The sequence below is a fragment of the Schistocerca cancellata genome, chromosome 2 (genome assembly GCF_023864275.1).
Source record: "Schistocerca cancellata isolate TAMUIC-IGC-003103 chromosome 2, iqSchCanc2.1, whole genome shotgun sequence".
NCBI lineage: Eukaryota > Metazoa > Arthropoda > Insecta > Orthoptera > Acrididae > Schistocerca > Schistocerca cancellata.
This window is the reverse complement of record NC_064627.1, coordinates 473,635,055-473,658,807: the sequence shown is the minus strand read 5'-3', so window position 1 is coordinate 473,658,807 and position 23,753 is coordinate 473,635,055.

The following is a 23,753-nucleotide window of genomic DNA, read 5'->3' as shown; positions in this document are numbered from 1 at the left end:
AACTGGCACAAAACATGTTTGTTGCAGCTGTTCATGGGCTGTACAGTGTGACAAGAATGTTCCAAGGATATTGTGGAACCTTTAACGTATTTCGAGCAATCAAGATTGCAGTGGATCTATTCTGTAGTAGTGGTAGCGAGTTGCTACGAGGAAGAAGGGCTCACGGGAGACAGATCATTAGAAGTGAGTTGTAACGGCAGTTCGATGAATGAGACAGTATGCGACATACCAAGGTCAGCCTTCCATCTACCAGCCTTGGTGACAGGAGTTACTCACTTGAACATAACACAGCCACAGCCGCACTGCCCAAGCGAACCACTTGAGACACTCCCAAAGTAGAAGCCAATCTTCCTCAACCGTACATTGAAAGCAGACCTGATTCATTCCGTGAACCAGTTAATGATCGCCTCTCAGGCTGCTGGCACCGTTTCCTTGGGGCGGGGGCGTGGTCGAATACTCATATCGACACAGTGCCGATGTACAAGGAGAAAATAAATTACTGATTTCGACCGCCATCTCTCTGGGCCTTCATCGGCCTGCCACCAAGACTCATCCCGCAGCCGCTCGACAACCTACAAATACAGTTGCTCGCGTGGTCGGCTATACGCCTGTTAAAGGTGAGAGGGAAGAATTTGAAATATAGAAGAAACGAGGTACTAATATTATCAACAAACGATTTGAAAGACAAAACTTAGAGAGATTTACGTGGGAGTTTTACTGAGCACCAAAAAAAGGAAGTAAGGAGGAACCACCAGGGTCACTGGAGGTATTGGAGGTTACCAGCAGTTGTAATAACTTTTATGATGATGATTACGGTAACTAGTTTACTGCAATTGCGACTTGAAGTCGCGCTTGAAATGTGCGACCATTATGATTAATCCAGTAAACATATACAATTCCGACTGGTCGCTAATAACAGATTTTGGGTGTTCCACAGAAATGTTGTATAGAATATAAATCCTTTATTACGTATTTCGGACGTCGTCCAACAACAGATAATCTGAAAAAATGTATACATCATGAGTATAAAAATCATTGACGACCCACACAGTAAAGCAAAGTAAGTGACAGGCAGATTCACAGAAGAAGTAATATTGTACTCAATGAAGTAAGATGCGCAAGTACTGACATACAGTACACGAGATTTTACAGAGAAAAACATTAATACAACACCAAAGATATTAAAAAAAACAGCTCCGGTTGCTAGCAATCTGCTCGTTAATTACGGTGCTAGTTTCGTGTCATAATGTAAAAATATAACTGATGACTGGCTATCGCCGCCTTGAGCGCAGTATGCTCGTCCTGCGATAGTGTTTTGGGGTTTTTAATAAAGATTTTGAGGTTTGCTCATAATTTTCAGTCACTCTTCTCTGTTCACAATGGTTTTATGAGCAAGGATGCCCCACGGAGATAAGTGAGATAACTGTTTGCCTATGAACTGTCATCAGTTTCAATTGTTGTGTGAACTATATTTTGGATCTTTATTCTTAAGACTGCGTTTATGCTGTCCTGAGCGCGGCGTGCTACTGTCTATCAGCTTTTATGACACCAAATTCGAATTCCTCTACTTGTGTAGAGACATATTTTTGTAAAATAGACTTTTCTCTAAGTACCTTGCATCCATGGCTCTAGTTTGAATCACGTAGTCTGTATTGGCTCCTGTTATGATTTAATATGTATATATTTCAGTATATTTACTGTAAGATATGGGTTATTTCGGTTAATACTGTGAATTTTGATGATATTCATTGTCACACGCAGCTAACAGTAGCCTTTTTGCTACATTTTTTTTCCTTGTACTTGCTATCTTTTGGAACGCTCAGTCCGGCACATCCTCTGGCCGACCTTTAGTGTCCTTGGCTCTCGTTAACATGATTAGTTTTCATGTTCAACCATTGCACTTGACTGTTTTCCTCTGTGGAATGTCGTGCACTATCTGCCAGTATTTACACGACTTTCTTCATTATGTGCAATAGCACGTATTCTGTAAATTTGTCTGTCACTTACACGGCCTTACTGTGTCGGTCGTGAAGTATTTTTGTGCTCATGACGTACATATTTGTTAACAGATTGGCTCATGACGGGCCACCTCCGAAATGCATAATATAGTGCTTCAATTCCATACAGTATTTCTTTGGAATAGCCAAAATCTGTTATTAGCTGCCGGCCGCTGTGGCCTTGCGGCTCTAGGCGATTCAGTCCGGAACCGCGCAGCTGCTACGCTCGCAGGTTCAAATCCTGCCTCGTTCATGGATGTGTGTGATGTCCTTATGTTAGTTAGGTTTAAGTAGTTCTATGTCTAGGAGACTGATGGCCTCAGATGTTAAGTCCGACAGTGCTTAGAGCCATTTGAACCATTTTGTTATTAGCTACCAGTCACTATAGTTTATGTTTATTTTACTAACCAGTTTACTGGTGCATTGAAATCACCACTTACAGTGTGTTAACTGTAAGACGGCTGAGTTGTGAGAGGAGTGCGGGGAGAGGAGGAAGCAAGCATTGGCTGGCGAGGGGAGAGGAGCCGTTGGGGGGGACAAGGCACGCCTACCAGTTGCAGTGTTGCCACTACAAATTGCGCGTCATGCTTACACCAAAGCAGACGAAAGGCTTTTAAGTAAAATTCGCTTTAAATGTTGTTCGTAAACGAAACTGAAATCGTCATATATATACATATATGTATATTCATCCGACTGCAGTGAAACTTTGGTGAGTTATTCTCCGAACGCCCGAAAACAGTAATGGACAATGTTTCAACAGTTAGGTCACTGTAGCATGTGTAGCGCAATTGACTAGGTAGAGGCCTGTCATGCAGTGGACTCGGGTTGGATTCCGGCTGCTCGGAATTTCTTTTTTAATTTTATTTCATTCCCCGCAATGTTAAACTATTAATTATAAAATTTAAATATACTTAAACTGATCATATAGTAAACGTAAATGTCAATCTCTATATATGAAAATGAATGTTTGTATGTCTGCCCTCTGTGCGTTCCCAAACCATTCATCCGATTGCGATGAAATTTTGGTGATTTGTTCTCCGTACGCCCACGAAGGTTCCTAGCCGAAAAAAAAAAGAAATAAGACACATTCTTGAGGAGATATGACGTCATAAGCAATGAGGTGGCACCGCGGGAAAATACCCAGATTTATGCATCCACTATTTCAGAATGAGAGCACTTAGCGACTAGCAACCAACGTTACATACAGTTTCAAACTTTTACGAAAATTTTTCTCGCTGACACCCCCCACAAAATAACGAAAGGAAAAAAGGTTGTCGCTTACTACATTTTTTCAGTACATACCGTAAATCTGCTGCAGTAGGCATGACATTTTAATGTATTATTTCGTTACTATTAACTCTAATCGCAATATATTTCGCATACAGTATACACATATATCAGTAAATGCGCCGGCAAATTTATGTCTCTTTACGAAATATAATTCAGGATATATGACGTGGTAAACATCGAGATGCGTGAAAAAGTGCCGCGTCAGACATGACGTTTTGTCCTATTAGTTCTTCACGACTAACACTATTCGCAACACGTTTCCTAAAAAAATCCCGAGAGGGGCCAGCAACTGCCTCTTCAAGCATTTTGATAATGTTTAGCATAACTGCACAATAAAAACACGCAGAACAGTACAGCGCAAAACAATAACGAAGCAGACGACAATGGCTACCTTGTACAACACATTCAGCTACATAATGTTGGCAGCAGTCGAAACTGCGTGCCTACCGAAGCCCCCCGACGTTTACCGACTTCTACCGATTCAGGACTAGGGAGAGGTCTGCCATCTAAAAGTTTACACACTGTACACGTCGTAAAGAACCTAACGAGTTATGATGTATCTGTCAGGAAGTTCAAAATGGTTCAAATGGCTCTGACCACTAAGGGACTTAACATCTGAGGTCATCAGTCCCCTAGAACTTAGAACTACGTAAACCTAACTAACCTAAGGACATCACACACAACCATGTCCGAGGCCGGATTCGAACCTGCGACCGTAGCGGTCACGCGGTTCCAGACTGAAGCGCCTAGAACGGCTCGGCCACACCAGCCGGCTTTGAGGAAGTAGGTAAAGACAATCAATAAATGCGGTATAAGTGTGTTTGCGTACTGCTTGGAATAATGCTGCGTGTACTGGAGAACACAACCAAAGACTATGCTTGAGATGACTATTTATCCTATAACTGAACATGAGAGGTGGCACACTACTCTCTCACTTTAACAACATAGTCAGTCAGATTGATTTTCGTACGTCAGGTCACTATGTCGGTGTTCCTCGGTACTACATTTACTACGTGTGGTTAATGATTTTCTCTAAATGAGGAAACTGTGAGCAGAATGTTATTATAGCTGCATGTGCAACCTGTACAGAGCTGGTACCCAAGAGGTCGTAGCGGAGGCTGCCGAGAACAGGGAGCGAGCCGAATTGCGGGTCATAAATGCTAAGGGCAGCGACCTGGCAGTGTGAGTGATTCTGGGAAACAGCACTTGGTGAATATTACATGCAGAGGGACTTCTGGCTGAAGCTCTCTCTCCCCGTTCCGCTTGAGGTGGGATAGAAGGGCACTGGTATACAAAACATTTCTTCCTGGACCAGATGACAGTCTGTGGTGGGAGACGGTCGGATGGCTAAAAGTCGATGAAGAAGGCCGTTTAGGTGAGAATGCTGTAAACTGAGCTTTTGTACAAGTGGTGGGAAACTCATAGAACTCCGTGCATTCTGTTGTTAGAAGTTGGTACGATATTGACAGAGCTCCTGGCATACAAGTCTCGTGGAGGCAGTATTGTAATTCATCGCCTGACGCCAGGAAGCCGCCAGTACCCAAAAAGGGAAGTAGGAGTAATCCGCTGAATTACAGGCCTGTATCACTAACGTCGATTTGCAGTAGGGTTTTGGAACATATATTGTATTCGAACATTATGAAGTACCTCGAAGAAAACGATTTATTGACACATAGTCAGCACGGATTCGGAAAATATCGTTCTTCTGAAACACAACTAGCTCTTTATTCTCATGAAGTAACAAGTGCTATCAACAGGGGATTTCAAATTTATTCCATATTTTTAGATTTCCATAAGGCTTTCCGCACCGTTCCTCACTAGCATCTTCTTACCAGACTGCGTGACTACGGAGTATCGCCTCAGTTGTGTTACTGGATTCGTGATTTTTTGTCACAAAGGTCACAGTTCGGAATAATAGACGGAAAGTCATCGAGTAAAACAGAAGTAATATCCGGCGTTCCCGAAGGAAGTGTTATAGGCCCTCTATTGTTCCTGATCTATATTAACGACATAGGAGACCATCAGAGTATCCGTCTTAGATTGTTTGGAGATGATGCTGTCATTTACCGTCTTGTAAAGTCGTCAGATGATCAAATGATTTAGATGAGATATCTATATGGTGCGAAAAGTGGCAATTGATTCTGAATAAAGAAAAGTGTGAAGTTATAGTCAAAAGTACTAAAAGACATTAGCAAAATTTCGATTGCGCGATAAGTCAAACAAATCTGAAGGCTATAAATTCAGCTAAATACTTAGGGATTACAATTACAAATAACCTAAATTGGAATGATCACATAGATTATATTATGGGTAGAGCAAACCAAGGATTGCGATTCATTGGCAGAACACTTAGAAGGTGCAACAGGTCAATGCTTACACCACACTTGTCCGCCCTATTCTGGGGTCTTGCTATGCGGTGTGGGATCCGCATTAGGTGGGACTGGCGGATGACATCAAAAAAGTACAAAGAAGGGCAGCTCGCTTTGTATTATCGTGAAATAGGGGACATAGTGCCACAGACATGATATGTGAATTGCATTGGCAATCATTAAAACAAAGGCGTTTTTCGTTGCGATGGGGTCTTCTCAATAAATTTCAACCAGTTTTCTCCTCCGATTGCGAAAACATTCTGTTGGCACCACCTTCATAGGGAGAAATGATCTTCACGATAAAGTAAGAGAAACCAGTGCTCGTACAGAAAAATTTAAGTGCTCGTTTTTCCTGCGTGCCGTCCGAGAGTGGAACGTTAGAGAGACAGCTTGGAGATGGTTCATTGAACCCTCTGCCAGGCACTTTGTTGTGAATAGCAGAGTAATCACGTAGATGTAGAGAGGTACTTTCAGCGAGCGGCGAAAATATACACAATGTGTCCCAAAATAGTGTACACTCTCTTTGAAACTAAACATCTCTTTAATTAAAGGGGTTAGAAATACAGTTTTGGTGATGTTAGGTGCCTCATGGAGCAACTTAAGGTGGTAAATGTTCAAACTGGAGTCCGTCTGTCGCAGTACACCTTCGGCAACGACTTACGTTTGACCGACTTGCCAACTTTATTATTTCCAACGGAACAGCATCACAGGCTTAGTCGATTTTCTCTCTAAGAACATCCAGTGTGTGTGGTCTCGCAGCGTAAACTGTGTTCTTGAGAGTACCCCCACAGAATGAAGTCTAGAGGAGTTACATCTGGAGATTGAGAGGGATGCTCCACACTCCCTCTGTGTCCTATCCATCTGGCAGAGAATGTACGATTGAGAAATGTCCTCACATCCAAGTGAAGGTGAGATGGCGATCCATCCTGTTGAAAGTAGTAATCTTCATTTCCAAACACAACGCTAAGACCAGGAGTTATTATTTCCAACATTTCCAAGTACGAGTCGCCCGTGACAGTGTTGTCAAAGAAGTACGCCCCGATTAACCCTCTAGAACACAGAGCAAACCAGACTGTTACTCCTGGTAGATTAACACGCCTTTGCTGGGTTACGTATGGATTCTCCCTGGCCCAGTACACGCAATTACGGGGGTCAATTGTTCCAAAGTTTAAACATCGCTTCATCTGACCAAAGAATTCGATCTTGCAAACTTTGTTCTTCTTCACATTTGTTAATGAACCACTCACAAAATTCGCTGCACCTATAAGGATTATCCTCGTTAAGAGTATGGAGATGTTTTGGAATGTAAGGCTTAAAGTTCTGAAGTAAAAAATTTCTATGAACACTGCTTCTGCAGATCCCAGTCTCACGAGAGCATGGCCTCACAGATTTCTTCAGGAAACGTGTGTATGCCTGGATTACTGCATCAACGCTCTCATTTGTCTGTTGAACTTCTCTTTCGTCCACTATATCCCTTCTTCAAATCGTGCACCGTTCCTTCGACTTCAAACTTATCTCTGATTCTTGCAATTGTTTCTCTTCTCGGTGGTGGTGCTCCAAATCCTACTCTCCAACGTCGGCGTACCGCTCTCACATTCTCTGTTTTCTAGTAACACTTCAGCATCCATTTCCGTTGTTCAAGCGATAACGGCATGTTTGCTGATAATCCTGGAACGAAATGAGGCATTGTTATGTTTGTAAATTATTACCCATAAAAATTTTATCTCTGTCTACTTTAATTAAAGAGATATTCTGTTTCAAAGGGTGTATACATTATTTTGGAACACCGTATATTTCACGGCCACGACTGTCTGGGAAGCTTAACAGCCTTATTTCAGAAACTGGACATGGTCGGCCCGGAAAGATGAAATCATAAATGAGCGACCGTGGTCCCGTCTAGGTAGATGTTCTTTGCCAAAACATGACCATACTTACTTTGAGAACAACATTCCCCTAATCTAGAATTTTTTCCATACAAGAAAGAGTTGGAGGTGCTGATTGGCTCCTGTCAGTATATGCAAAGTAGAGACTTATTCCCCGGCGTGATAACCCTAATGGTGTGTCTAGATTGGCTACAAGGCCAATAGAATAGTCAAGATGGGAAATTCAATGAGTAGCGCATAGTTTGATCGGTTTGTGCAATGTCGGAATGCTTTCATTTCCCTAATTCGGCTCCCATACCGAGGCTTGGTGGAAAGTAGTTGGGATTATTATCTTCTTCACCTTCTGGCTCTCCCCTGTTGGAGATCTTAAGGCCCTTACCTAGTGGATGACACTTGTGATTTGTATCTTGTGGTGAACTAAGAGCGTGTGACAGTTTCCTACTGCACAGACAGAGTAACTGCATATCGTCTCGGACATATAGCGTGTCACGAGGGTGAACTTATACGTCCTAAGTCGGCCGTCTGATGTTTGACAATTCCAGCACGCACCGTCGTGCCTGTGTGTCAAATTGGTGTGACCAGACTAGCGAACGGGTGCAGCTCACACTGAAATCTGCCGGGATTTACCGCGTTCTGATAATCAGAACGCCAGACAGCGTAGTTTGGAAATTTTCGTGGTCACGTCAGAACATTACAGCTGCTGCAGCGCACCGTTCCAAGCCAACAGTGCACCGTTTTCTGCTGACGACTGAATCAAGGTGAAAGGGTAAAGTACTGCTGCAGCGGCGTAGGTTTGTTAAATGATATTCGCAGCTCCCTGTTCTCAGATGAACGTTTCTGGTATAGTTGATTCTAATCGAATAGAGTTGGGCCTCACAATGGATTCATGTAAACAAAGTCAGACTGCGTTGTAAAAGGGATTAATTCAGGGGAGAATCTGTATAGCTTCCACGGCACTGTATTCTTCGCCTAAAAACACCACTCCTCAACTAATTTGTATTAGTCATTTTTGTGTAAGATTTATCAGCTAGTTATTCAGAAAGTTATAGTTTCTAAAGGCTTTCTAAAAGTTGTCGCTATTTTGTAAACTTAAATACGTCACTGTTCTCATTCATACGCCCTCTACTATTCATTGTTTTATTTTACTTTGTTGGTACATGGGTACGCTAGCAATTTAAGGTTCAATATTATTAAATTAGTTAATTTGATTTTTGATTTAACTTCTAAAAGTGATTTCATGCACAGGCTAACAAAAGAACCATTAGTAAATTCACTAATTCAAGTAGAAGACTCATGTGAGTAGCACACGATTTGGAGGTTATTACCAAGATAATATTTTTCTACAGGTAAAGATAATAACATTTAACTTCATCCAGACATATATTTATGATTAAAGCAAGCGACTACTTGGAGACATCCTAAATGTTGAAATGTAAAGTAAATGTCACTCCACATCCATTGTTACTGTTTTTAAATGAATTATAATATTCTAATCACACACATAATGAGGCAATTACTATGACTCGTGTGTGTATAATGTAAGCTTTCTTCTCAAGTACACGGTTCGCCAGTCACTGCAGATAATAACCATGTGAGGTGGGGAATCATACGTAATCATCTAGCTGTGACAGTTACAGTGAAAATTGGTTGTAATCTATTTATATTTAAGGTGATTTAGTAAATTAAATGTGGAGAAAATGTTGCGGTCTTACATGTCGTTGGTTTTTGTTTAGCTGTTCATTATGAATGTGTCCAAATAATAACTTTTGCTTAAGTGCCAACTTTTTTTCCAGTTTGCTTTAATTATGTAAGTTAGCCTGACGTTTAAGAAGTATGCTCATCCCTTCTGATGGTTACACAGCAGGAGAGAGCGTCAAGTCAGAAACGGCGACAGAGGCAATAAGCCTGAGGCAGGCCATCGACGTGTAGAGATTAGCTCGGTGACTGCTGTACCAAAAAGCCTTCACACATGCTTCGGCACATAAACGAATTTTAATGCATGAACAAAATAATAAAAATATTTTTGTAAGACATGTGATAACAACAAGGAGTAATAAAGGGGAAGTAGATCAATATATGGAATATCGAACATTTTCGTAAATATACTTAACTTTATTCAGAACATCACTCGATGAGAATTCAGTAATCCTGGAGAGAATAGACGTCACATCAAAAGCTACGTACCTGAAAGATAGTACTGGATTTCGGAAAAGAAATCCGTAATAAAATTAATAGTTACGAAAGTTCTGGGAAAAGAGAGGATGCAGAGATTCAGGAATAGGAATGCTTGCCGAAGAAGGGAAAAAAATACCCTCGAAAAACAAGTCGGGTGTGACATTAGTACAAGTGATTTTACTGCAATTTTTTTATTATCAGAAACTTCCTAGAAAGAGAAGAGCAATACTATCTTATCAAACATTTTATTACAGTGAATGCATACCAGAACACATTCGGTTATATATTTTCCACAAGTACGTATATGTCAATAAGAAAAATGATCGAATGCGCAGAACGAAAGGATCCACGGACAGTATATCGCGCTGAACGTCATCATTGGTCGGAAAGCACCGTATTATCGTGTTTAGGGATTATGTAATCTTCTTCAATTTACATAGAAGAAAAACAAGGACTTCTTACTACAGATTACAATACTTGAAAATTGTATGACAACAACTTTTGACTCTATTGATACAGAAAATTAATGGTTATGGACACGAAATGTTATAGTTAAGTAAACGAAGTAATTAATATTTTGCTAAGAGCCAGGTGATAACAGATGCCAATTTACTATGCTTACTAGAAGACCTCAAGCAATTAAAGAGGTAAACAAATAGAAAAAACCTAGCATTTCAAGCAAATTGAATAAAATCATTCGATTTAAAGATGCGAGTTTCTTGATCCAAATCGGCAGTTCATATGAATCATTTTATAAGGTTAATTCGTTTGTTTGTGTCACAATTAATAGTATATGCGGTATTTTTCAATGAAAAATGAACATTGGAATTAAAATGTCACACTGAGGGGAACTTTAGAAGAAGAAGAAGAAGAAGAAGAAGAAGAAGAAGTGACGGACAAGGGAAAACAAACAGAAACAGTAGACTTCCCTATTCTGCTTATAAGTGAGCCAATGATTCCGAGAACAAAGAAAAACAACTGTTATAAAGGCAGTACAAATGCCGTTTTCATAACTGATCGGAAGAACGTACTTGATGACAAAACACAATAGTAACTTCCCAAATTCAGCACCGTGATGGAATGTGAATCGCACATATTTTACCGACACTCTTCTTCGGCACCTGATTTTTGCTACTTTGCGAGAGAAGCTGCGTTCATATGGAAGCTTGCGGTTGGGATGCAAACAGGGAAACAAATGACAGTACAAAGTATTGAGAATCACATTGCATGCATGTCTGTGAGAAATCAGCGGTGAAATACGACTCCATTGCGCTATGAAGTGATAAATACTAAGCATTGACTTAGCGCTACCGGAAGTCGTCGTGCCGGTTTTCCGTCTTTCTGGTTCGCGGAATCGTCAAAATTTCATGAAGCTGGTATTAGCGGGAATCCGATGTTTGCGTATTAAAGCAATCAAAAGCCAGTATTGACTGGCGGGGTTTGGATCCACCAATCGAAGGAAATCTTGCAGCTGTGAGGAAGACTACGGTTGTTCCACGTTTCGTATAGGAGGGATCATTGTTGTTGCACCAATGAAAGATAGTCGTAGGTAACACACTACCTCTGAGATCAAGACGTGGTGCGAAGTTGTTGTGTTTAGGTGGCTTGGAATGATATCTCCTTAACAATAATCGTGGCTTGCTTTGTAGAGTGGTATAGCTAAAACAGCCTGTCGACATATCATTCTGCGTGAAATGTTCCCTCACTGAGGTCAATAAACTTCACTCGAATTATTGTTTTTCTTATTTATTTTCGATGACTAGCATCCGGTATGTTTGCTCATAAATACTGTTTCTTTCGTAAAATAAAGAAAAACAGCCTTCAGTCACAATCGTGATTTTATTTCAATGTATGATGCATTTCGAGCGCTGGGGGCTCATCTTCAGGTACTTTAACAGTCTACGTCCATTATTTTTTCAGATGTAGGTCATTTATGGTTCTGGTGAGACTAGAATGATGTATTACAAAGCGGGAACATTGTGAATATTAGTTAACGAAACTAATACAAATCGAAAATTAATGTACAGTTTCCAGTGAGGGATATTTGGTTTTTGAAGCACATGAGTAAACCTGTTTGTCTGCATACATACAGTTTTCGTTCTATAGTATATTTTGTAAACACAAGGCAAAACAAGTGAAAGAATTTCAGACGTAAGGTTACCGCATTTCTACAAATATACAATTGTTATTATCTCTAAGGAGATACAAAGCCATTATATTATTAATTATACAACGGCTTTGTATCTCCTTTGATAGAAGAACATCTGTGTACTTGTACAAGTACACTATCTTTACATTTGAAATTCTTTGACTTGAATTGACACGAGTTTATAAAATGTACTGTAGAACGAAAAGTGTATGTACGTACACAAACATGTTTACTCGTACCGTGTTTCTAAAACTAAGTATCCACAGGTGGAAAGAGTAAGTTATTTTTCGATTTGTAGTAGTTTTGTAAACTTATATTCATAACGTGCCCGCCTTGTAATATACCATTGTAATCTCACCATGACTAGAATTAAACTAAATCTGAAAAAATAATCGATATAGACTTTCAAGGCAACTGAAGATGAGTCTCCATGGTTCGAAATACATCGCTAATTGAAATAAAGTCACTATTGTAACTGAAGGCGGCTGTTCTTTATTTTACGAAAGTAATGCAGTCACGGTAGAAACAATGGCAGAAATGAGTAAAATTAAGTATTGTTACCTTCTTACTGCCCGTAAGTCATCTATTCCGGAGTATTTTGTTGCTACACGTTCCTGTGCAATGATAAGAGGCGGAGAGGGGTTGCAAATGAAGTAGTATTCATATGCCAAGGGCAAGTCACGAATAACTCCGTCTGTAACGCCGGAAATGTATATCCTCCTATTTCCATCTATTGCACTATAATTTTTTTTCCTTGCTTTGTTACCTCAAGATATGACATTTCTGTCTCTTTATATATTGTAATTGTTTTACTGTTTGTATATATATATTTATGCATTTATGTTTGTTTGTTTTGTGAATATTATTTGTATTTTTACACTGGGTCTTGCCTAGGGAAAACAGCTATCGAACGATTACATCGATAGGTCGTGTGAAGAATCAAAGTGTGTAGGATCTTTGGTAGTGTTAACTCTGTCGCGTGGAGCGCGGGCAGAGAGGGAGTCTGGCTGGAGTAGCGAGTGGAGCAGGTGTGTTGTGTGTCGCTCCCGCGAGTTGCCGCGCTTTCGGGGTTTGGCAGCATGTAATTGCGCTCGACTTGCTATGATAGTTTCTGACACGGTGTAGCGGACGGGAAGCATTAGCTGGCGCACATCAAGAGCCCGTTTCGTCTGGTGACCGTGTCGAGAAGAAGGCGCGCCAACATCCAGATTCTGCAACAGCGACGGCCGACAATGAGTGACTGTCGCCACCTCCTCGATCGACGGCTTCAAACCTTCAATCAACCAACAAGGAAGACTGGAAACACGTAAAGTTTTAGAACTGTATGGCAGACCTCAGCTTTTCGAACTTTTAAAATTGTTGCATCACAAAATTACAGAAACTTAGCATGAACCTTTGTAGCTCATTGTCCCAATTGCATTGCCAAGCAGGGTCCCTTCCTTTTCCGAGATGAACCCGAGTGTCGTTGAAATTCAATCGCCAGCATTAAAGTAATATTATAGCATGTCACTGCTTTAATTTCATAGTTCAGTTAAAGTATTCATAGCCGGCTACAATATTTAGATTACACAAGCACGAATTAAGAGTGCGAGTTTTGTTACCGTATTTTAGCTTACCTGTGACTGCAGCTCAGTTTGGTATGTACTAAATTTTACTATTGTTAATTGTTCAGAATCATTTAATTCAAGTTCAAAGTTAAATCTCTTCTTTCTAAATTGCGTAGATTCAAGTAGCTTTTGACATGATTGTTGAGGTAGCCCAAGACTAACCGTATTTTACTGAATTTCGATGTGCTTCAGAAAGAAAGCTCACTATTAACTTCAATCACTAAATTAACTTTCGATTTTCCGGTTTTATTAATTCTTTTGCTAAATTAAGTCAGAGTGTAGCGAAATTTATTACTTCTGACAAACTTTCAGTTTTCACACTACACTTGTCAACCTTCAGTTGCCACGCTTCTAGTGCTAATTATATGTGTAATAATCTTTCTTTTTCAGTTACTATAGTAATTCTCCTTAGGACTGGCGACCGTAATTTCTCCCAAATCTCAAATATCTAATTACCGCTAGTTGATTGTTAACTTAACGGCCGCACATTTACTTTCTTTATTAACTTTACCCCTATTTCAAAATTAATTTCCTATGTGCAAATCCTCAGACAGCGTCGCCAATTGATAATCATGGAGCAGGGGACCTGGCACTGCATCATTTGTGCGTGAAAATGTTATACATCAACGATGATGGTAAGCAGATTCCATTGAGAGGGCGTGCCTTTTTTTTCACGAACTATTAAATTGTCATTAAGCGTTCTTGGACAACGGTAGAAACGTAAAATTCAAAATTTGAAAATAAAAGCTTTCGAGACGTATCAATGATTTACCGATATTTGGACTGTATACATTTCAGTTTTTACAGTGTGTCAGTTTCATATTTGGTAAGCAAACAGCTGCAGTGCAGTTGACCTAGAGAGTATGATGTATGGTAACTTTTCAGCTATAGGTGCCACACATGACGAAATAAGAAACCAAAAAACGATACAAATCCTGAAAGATAAGAGTGGCTGCCAGGATGGACTGTATATAACAGAAACCAAACGTCTTCACGTAGTAGACAAACAGAAATACCAATGCAAAGCATAAATAATATTTGTCCCCAGGTACAAATCGCTGGTGTAGTATGCAGTTTCCTCACGAAGTGAAACCGTATCTTCTTGCAAAACTGCGAGGGGATCGGACATAACAGTCACTTCCAATTAGTGTGTTGCGGTAGTACTGCAACCTTTTGTGGCACAAGCATTCCACAGTTTTGCACGACTTAATGAGAATTCAACAGCATTTCAATGAATGGAGGTTACATTAGTTGCCTCTTGTAAAGAAGATAGTTGAGGATTAGATTATATAGAAATACCTCCCCGAATATCCTTATTTTGTGAAACTACATTACTAATGGAGTAAACACGACTCAGACATGATAATAAACGAATCAAAAGGAATTCAAGGGAAATTCGTATTATTTGTTCTGAGATACTGCAACGAACGAATGGAAACCTTGACAAATGTACAAATATAGCTACGTGATAATTTGCATTAATTTCATTCCAAATTCCGTTGTATTATGTTAAAACTTTTAAGTTGTACGTCTTTGTGGGTTGTTGTCGTTTGGCTGAGTATGTCAAGGATTTCCGGTTATGTGAATGTGTCACCCGTTACGGCAAGGGTAAGCGTAGAAAAATAGCAGGAATATGGTACTTTTCTTACAATTAACAATTACATATTACGTTAGAGCACCACGAAGTTATTGAGTGGTAGAATGAAGCGGTCTTTTACTCTTAATAAATATGTGTTTATCAAAGGATTGGAGGGAACCAAGGTATTAAAATAATGTCTTGAAAAAATCTATGGACAAATATATAACATAAAGTACAGGATAATACGGGACGAAAGTAAAGGTAATTAAACAGTTACGAACAGTAGGCAGTGAAAATTTTAAATTTTATATTTTTAGTAGTTCATCTGAATTGGGATATTTTTTGTGAGTTGAAGGAAATGTTATCAGGTAATGTATAATTACATTAACTTTCCAGGCCTTCACCACATTATTTCTGTGTCTGTTTGCCCTCCTCCCTTTCTTTTCTCATTTTATAATCGAGATAATGGTTCGCGCCAGTGTCTACTTAGGTAATTAGCCCATCTGATTACAATGAGGATCCCGCTGTTTTTACGGCATTTCCTGATATTACGCAGACACAAATTAATTTCACACGTGCCGCAAAAATTCGCCAAAAGCTGCGCCCGCATGAATAGGAAATTGGCGAAACAAAAATGCTGTTGCGTGTATTTCACAGAACGGTTCGAGAAATTATATATTCATCACCAGGAGGGGTTTTATTGCTTTCATGCGGCCATTCTCCGGATGCCCGTGTGTACGCGTGTGAGTTCCCGTTTTTCATGTCCCAGTAATTTGCATTCCTTCTCGTCGTAACGAATGGGAAAAATGAAATTAATTTCCGGCCATGCTCGTCGGGCTCTGTTCAGGGGGACTATTGTGGTACTTATAGATTTCTGAATCGCACAAAACACCATTAACGATAATATTTCAACATTAAATAACTTATGTTCATTTCTTTCACAGCGGTGTGACATTTTAATCACTCCCTGTAGAGGTAGAATAAAGATAATTTTCGAATAACATGTTTGATTCTTTTTGTCTGAAGCTACGTTTGTAAAAATTTTTTTCATTGCATTTTTTATCTCGTTGATATGTATATACCAGATGCAGAAGTATGAAACCGGAATTTCCCTGTAGATGGTGCTAGCAGACAGTGTAGGGCCCGTGACACCGCTTCTGCAGCGCCATCTGCTTCCTGTAACGACTGACGACGAATGTCAACACACAGTTACCCAATTTCCATGTATTGGTATCTGTTTCAAACCCGTAAACATGTCGAGTTTCTTGCCTAAGAACAACGATTTGCAGACAGCATTCGTTTCTTATTATCATTTGAAGAAAACTGCTGCAGAATCACATCGAATGCTTGTCGAAGCTTTCGGCGAACATGCTTTTGGGAAAATACGGTGACTTGAGAAACGACGAGCGTGGGAAACTACCGAGAAAGTTCGAAGACAACGAATTGCAGGCCTTATTGGAGAAGATGATACTCAAACTTAACAGGAACTCACGGAACAATTGAATGTGACGCAGTAAACAGTCTCTCTTCGGTTGAAAGCTATTGGAAAGGTGCGGAAAGTGGGAAAATGAGTTCCGTATGAACTGAATTAAAGGCAGGAAGCAGGTCGAAAGACCACTTGTGAAATGCTGCTCGCCAGACACCAAAGAGAGTCGTTTCTCCATCGAATACCGACAGGTGATGCAAAAGGCTCCTAAGCGTCATAAATCATGGGTGGTGAATCCAGGCAAACCACCGGCATCCTCTACGAGAACAAATCGCTTTTGGAAAGAAGACAATGCTCTCTGTTTGGTGGGATCAGAAGGGTATCATCTATTAGGAGATGCTAAAACCTGGTTAAACGTTAAAACTGATCGCTACCAACAGCAAATGATAGATTTAAATACAGTATTAAGTGAAAAACGACAGGAATATGGACAGGTAACACAAGGTCATAAACAGCTCCATGATAACGCCGCATCACACACAGCAAAACGGGTCAGGGAAACGAACGAGGCTTCCATTTGGGAAATACAAGGCCATGGGGCTTATTCTCCAGACTAGACTCCGTGCGATTATCATCTATTTGCATCAATGAGACACGCTCTCGGCTGAATAACGCATCAATTCGTATGAAAATGTACGAAAATGGCTCGCTGAATTGTTCGCTTCAAAAGAAGAACTTTCTTGGCGTGGCATTCATAGCCTGCCGGAGGGGTGGGAAACATGTATAAATAGCATTTTCAAACCATTAGAGCAACCAAATTCCGGTTTCATACTTCTACACCTGGAATTTGTCAGTTCATGCCTCTAACTATGTTTATATCGTGCTACCATAACTCAGCAGAGAATCTCAAAATCCAGAGCAGTATAAATAGAAATTTATTACTATTTGCTGATTAAACAACAGTCTCTTGTTTTAATTATGGTTTCATCCTCGTTGTATAGAATATTTCAAAATGAATACTCGGCTGTTAAGGCTCTGTAGCATTTATTACATTCAACTTACATCTGTAAATAATACATAAAATAAAACAGCATCCAAGACAGTTATTCTTACAAGTGTTCAAAGTGAGCACTATTCGTGAAGTATCGAGTCGATAGGAGAGTTCTTCGCAAACCTTGGTCAGTGTGTCGAGACGAATTGTTGCAACAATACTGTTTCTAAATTCGGGTAGACCAGCTGGTAGAGAATGCACATACATACACATGATCTCTTATGAACCACCGAAAGTAAAAATCGCCTGGCGTCAGATCGTGTGTGAACATGGAGGTCATGAAAAACAAGCTCTGTCATCCGGCCCAATGAGACCAATCAAGCGGTTGGATACAACTTCATCTAACCGCCCACGTACTGAGTTACGGCAGTGAGGCGGCGCACCATCTTGGAGCTAAAGAATGTTCTGTGGCTCAGATTCTTCCAATTGAGAAAAAACCATAGCTCTGGCCCATCAAAATAAGAAACTCTAGTTACAGTTGCTAACGCATAAAATAAAGGCCCATAAGCTTTCCGCTGGAATGTGGCGCAAAAAAACATTCAGCTTAACAGAGTCTCGTTGCAACTGTACCATCTCTTAGGGATTTTCTGACTCCCATATGCGGACATAACGTGTGCTCACACTTCCACTTAGGTGAAACGTCGATTCATTGCTGAGGACGACAAGATCCTGAAAATCTCTACCGTCATGCAGCAACATTTCGTTTGATAAGTTGGGACGTAAGCTATAGTTTGTAGGCTTTAGAGCTGGTTACAACTGAAAACGGGAAGGACGTAGTTGCAAACATCTCCTTTAAAGTCTCCACACAGACGTCACTGGAACTGCTAATTCGCGACTAGCCATCCGAACTGATTTCTTTGGGCTATTCGTTAAAGACTCTAATTCGTGCAACATGTTGTTCAGTCACTCATGGTCGTTCCGTACCCTTCCCTTTGCACACAGACATACAAACAAAACTGTTTGAGTTGCTCTTTCATTTTATGTATTATTTATACACTACTGGCCGTTAAAATCGCTACACCACGAAGATGACGTGCTACATTCGCGAAATTTAACCGACAGGAAGAAGATGCTCTGGTATGTAAATGATTAGCTTTTCAGAGCATTCACACACGGTTGGCACCGGTGGCGACACCTATAACATGCTGACATGAAGAAAGTTTCCAATCGATTTCTGATACACAAACAGCAGTTGACCGGAGTTGCTTGGAGAAACATCGTTGTGATGCCTCGTGTAAGGAGGAGAAATGCGTACCATCACGTTTCCGAATTTCATAAAGGTCGGATTGTAGCCTATCGCGATTGCGATTTATCGTGTCGCGACATTGCTGCTGGCGTTGGCCGAGATCCAAAGACTGTTAGCAGAATATGGAATCGGTGGGTTCAGGAGGGTAATACGGAACGCCGTACTGGATCCCAACGGCCTCGTATCACTAGCAGTCGAGATGAGAGGCATCTTATCCGCATGGCTGTAACGGATCGTGCAGCCACGTCTCGATCGCTGAGTCAACAGATGGGGACGTTTGAAAGACAACAACCATCTGCACGAACAGTTCGACGACGTTTGCAGCAGCATCGACTATCAGCTCGCAGACCATGTCTGCAGTTACCCTTGACGCTGCATCACTGACAGGAGCGCCTGCGATGGTGTACTCGACGACGAACCTGGGTGCACGAACGGCAAAACGTCATTTTTTTGGGATGAATCCAGGTTCTGCTTACAGCATCATCATGGTCGCATCCGTGTTTGGCGACATCACGGTGAACGCACATTGGAAACGTGTATTCGTCATCGCCATACTGGCGTATCACCCGGCGTGATGGTATGGGGTGCCATTGGTTACACGTCTCTGTCACTTCATGTTCGCATTGACGGCACTTCGAAAATTGGACGTTACATTTCAGATGTGTTACGACCCGTAGCTCTACCCTTCATTCGATCCCTGCGAAACCCTACATTTCAGCAGGATAATGCACGACCACATGTTGGAGATTCTGTACAGGCCTTCCTGGATACAGAAACTGTTCGACTGATGCCCTGGCCAGCACATTCTCCAGATCTCTCACCAACTGAAAACGTCTGGTCAATGGTGGCCGAGCAACTGGCTCGTCACAAGACGCCAGTCACTACTCTTGATGAACTGTGGTATGGTGTTGAAGCTGCATGGGCAGTTGTACCTGTACACGCCATCCAAGCTCTGTTTGACTCAATGTCCAGCCGTATCAAGATCGTTATTACAGCCAGAGGTGGTTATTCTGGGTACTGATTTCTCAGGATCTATGCATCCATATTGCGTGAAAATGTAATCACATGTCAGTTATAGTATAGTATATTTGTCCAATGAATACCCGTTTGTCATGTGCATTTCTTCTTGGTGTAGCAATTTTAATGGCGACTAGTGTAGTTGTAAGTTGAATGTAAATGTATTCGTTCGACGTTAAAGTGCGATAAACACTCACAGGCGGCAGGTGGCACCACTAGCAGTGCAAGGTGTGTAAAGCGTGTCGGGGGACGTGGAAAACAGAGCAGTCGTTGTTGTATTGCGATAACGGAGCGATTACCTGACGCCCTAATGACCATGATAACTTACTTTCGGACCAAGGGTGGAAGCATTTTCGTAACGGCTAAATCCTTAAGCCGTTCGCGTTCAGCCGCAGATAAACTATACCGTACATGGCAACATGGTGGTACCGAAAACTGGCTGCGAGGCAACTGTACTGCAGCACGGGCCATAGATAACAGGGGTGGACGACGGCTGGGGAGATGTTTACAGGCAAAAAGATATGCAACTGTTGAGCAACTGACAGCCCAGATGAACCAAGGAGGTACGAGCAATATCTTCTCAGTAACAGTTCAGCCACCGTTGCTGCGTGTGGACTATCTCAGCAGGCGCGCGGTTCATGCACACATACTGACTGCTGTTCATCGGGGACTAAGGCTGGAATTTGCACGCCAGTACAGCAACTGCAAGTTCACTGAGTGTCTACAGGTGACCTCTCCAGACGAATCATATGTTTTGTTCCGTCGGACAGATGGCCGTTGGCGTGTACGGTCTGAAACTTCTGAAAGAACCAGGCCAGAGGAAGGAGTATTATGGTCTGAGGAATGTTTCCCTGGCATTCCCCGGGTGATATCGTCGTTCAGGAAGGCACAATGGATTAACTGAAATATGCACCTGTGCTTGGGAGCCACGTTAATTCCTACATCCAGTTTCTTTTTCCTCGGCGTGATAGGATCTACCAGCATGACAATGCAAGCCCAGGATGGGTTTATCGTACTTTCCTGGCCTTCAAACTCTCCGGATTGAGACGCAGTCGGGAATCTGAGGGACTATCTCGATCGTGCTGTACGCACCATGGATCCTAGCGCCACTGGTCACGGCACTCGAATAGGCATGGCTCCAGACCTTTCTCTAATTCTTCCAGAATCTCACTAAATCTCTTTGTGCACGTTTCAGAGCTGAGCGCTCTGAAAATGGTGGTTGTTCAGGCTTCAGACAGGTGGTCACATCAATGTGACTCGACAACGTATACAGTATGTTTAAAATATTAATCACCTTGAATTATGGCGTCAGCTGTTGCATGAATCTCCTTGGTCGTACTGTAGATATTTGTCGTAGGTGATATTACTATTGTAACGTAGAAATCAGCTAGTGTCCGACTTCTAAGATATTTATGTACGTCCACTACTGATATTGATGTTTCGTCTGTCCCTTTTTAAATCGAAGATCTCATTCCTTTAATGCCCTTATTATAGTCTGATTTGAACTAGTCGTCACGTGACACGTAGCGGGCTGCAGGGCTTTCGCCGCCTACATACCACTGGGAGCTGTGGCGGCAGTGGCTCTGTGGGCTCGCACTTCGACGGCTTCCGCTGCCCTTCCTAAAGCAATACGCTAGTCAGTTCTCAGTGAGGCGTTGTACTGAGAGATTAGAGTGAGTTTTAGCTTAGCGTGCCTTACGATGTGTAACGAAAGCAGTAGAAAGAAGGCCGGAACGAGGCTGCACACTACTACGAAACTTTCAAAAAGTGTCACACGTGGCATGACTTTCAGTCACATGAATTCGCGTGTGCCTTGAAGAAATATTTAGAGAGAGAGAGAGAGAGAGAGAGAGAGAGAGAGACAGACAGAGACAGAGACAGAGACAGAGACAGAGACAGAGAGAGAGAGAGAGAGAGAGAGAGACAGAGAGAGAGAGAGAGAGAGACAGAGAGATGCAGGTGCACCTCTCGTTCCTCTGGATAAATTGGTGGAGCGAACTGCAGCTGCTCAACAAATCAACGAAGGCCACTGATAAGAGTCTGAATGAAGACGCGAAAGAAGTACCAGAAAAATCATATGAAATTTATGACACCCGAGAAGAAGAGGCGCCACGAGATTAGAGTCACAAATATCACCTTTCAGGAATATGAGATTCGTCGAGAGATAAACGCATTGTAACGCCCGCTAAATCACACAGGGCTTACAGGTAATTAGGATTGTGGAAAGGGCCAAGGGAGTTGCGGTCGGATTCATTTGTATCTTATTATCATTTAGTTCACAAATACACTTTTCAAATAATTAAATTTGCTTCGCGGCTGAAGGCCTCCAAACAGATGCTTTAGAATAAGTTCAATTTTGAAAAGACATGACACACAGTTAAATTTACGAATAAGATAAATCGTATACATATATGAGATCTGCATGCGGAGCGTCTGAAGGCTAACGGATTAAATTTTCAAAATTCCAAATATATTATGATGATTACTGAAGACAGAAGGCCACAATGTTTTAAGATGCTAAGAGGGCTGATGGCCCACAAGGTGCACATAAAGAGATAAACAGACGCAATAAGATGGCTGAAGGCCGCAAAGTTAAATTCTGCTAATTAAGGAAATATATATTTCAACAATTGCTACGATAATACATTAAGTTTAAGAATTTCCTTTTCGCAACACCAACGGCGGAAGGCCCACAATAATTTGTAAAATCTTTCAGAGGAAATTACAATAACCTTTCAAGAGCAGAAGGCGATAATGTTTGAATTTGAAGGAAATCTGAGAACTTTTTCCATGGCTGAAGGCCCACAACTAACTTTGACAAATTAAAAATATAAAATACAGTTAAATTACAACAACATTAACAATGCCAAATGGATAATTACGAGAACGGCACTCAAGAGTCTCGAGTGGATCTGTCTCCCCTCGTTCATTTAGGCGAGACAGGTGGTGAGTCCAACTACACTTAATTCGTGCGAACGCAACCAGGGGACAGTCACGGACCGACCGACCAACCATTTGCTTGTCACGACGGAGTACACGAGAATTCAAGGCTCCAAAAAATGTTACAAGTATCACTATCCCCAAACAAACGCGTATGTGAACTGAGCTGCCAAAACTACATACCATGTTGGGCAGCAACAACGGTGAGGAAAAGACACTGCCTACAATTTACGTTAGCGGCCAGGGCAGGTAACCAGAACACTAACGGCCACAAGGCAGAAAATTCCGTTGGTGCATTTAGCTATGGACAAATTAATTTAATCAATTCCACCTGACGGCAGCTGTCTCGAACACTTCACTCGTTGTTGCTCACAGGAAAACCTCCACAGCAGCAACGCCGGAACCAACAGCATAATGCTCAAAACCACTTAACCTTCACGTCCTGGGTCGGCGAGCGACCATGCTCGTACCGATCAGACAGCTCCAGACAGACTCCGACACTGCGCAGAGACCGCCAGCGGCCCAGTCGACTATACCGCACGCAGATGTCCTTGGACCAAGCGACCGACCAACAATCCAACAAAGGTCAGGTCCGGCTTAAGTGATGCGTGGCGGCAACGGTCGGGCGGGCGATGTCCGCGCAGGGCTCGGTGCTGCTGCAAGCCGGCGACTGGCTGGCACGGGCTGCGCTCCAGACGCGTTGAAACTGCCTGGCAGGGCCCAACTCACGACCCGAACTGCCACCGTGAACTCTCCTCCTCGCACGTTCCGAATCACTGCCAGTACGCCGACAACACTTTAAACAAGTTGTCAGTTGAAGTGACAGCAACTACACACACAGTCTGACAAACACTTGCACGAAGACTTGAACGACACTCAACAGCAACTAAGTACGCACAGAGACAAATCAAGAGTCGATGCACACACATACAGCCGACTCATGAACGATCGGCGAGCCAAAACTCGTCGTCCAGTAGGACGACTGACCGACGATCCACCAAGACCGTGGCCCGTCTCCGTGATG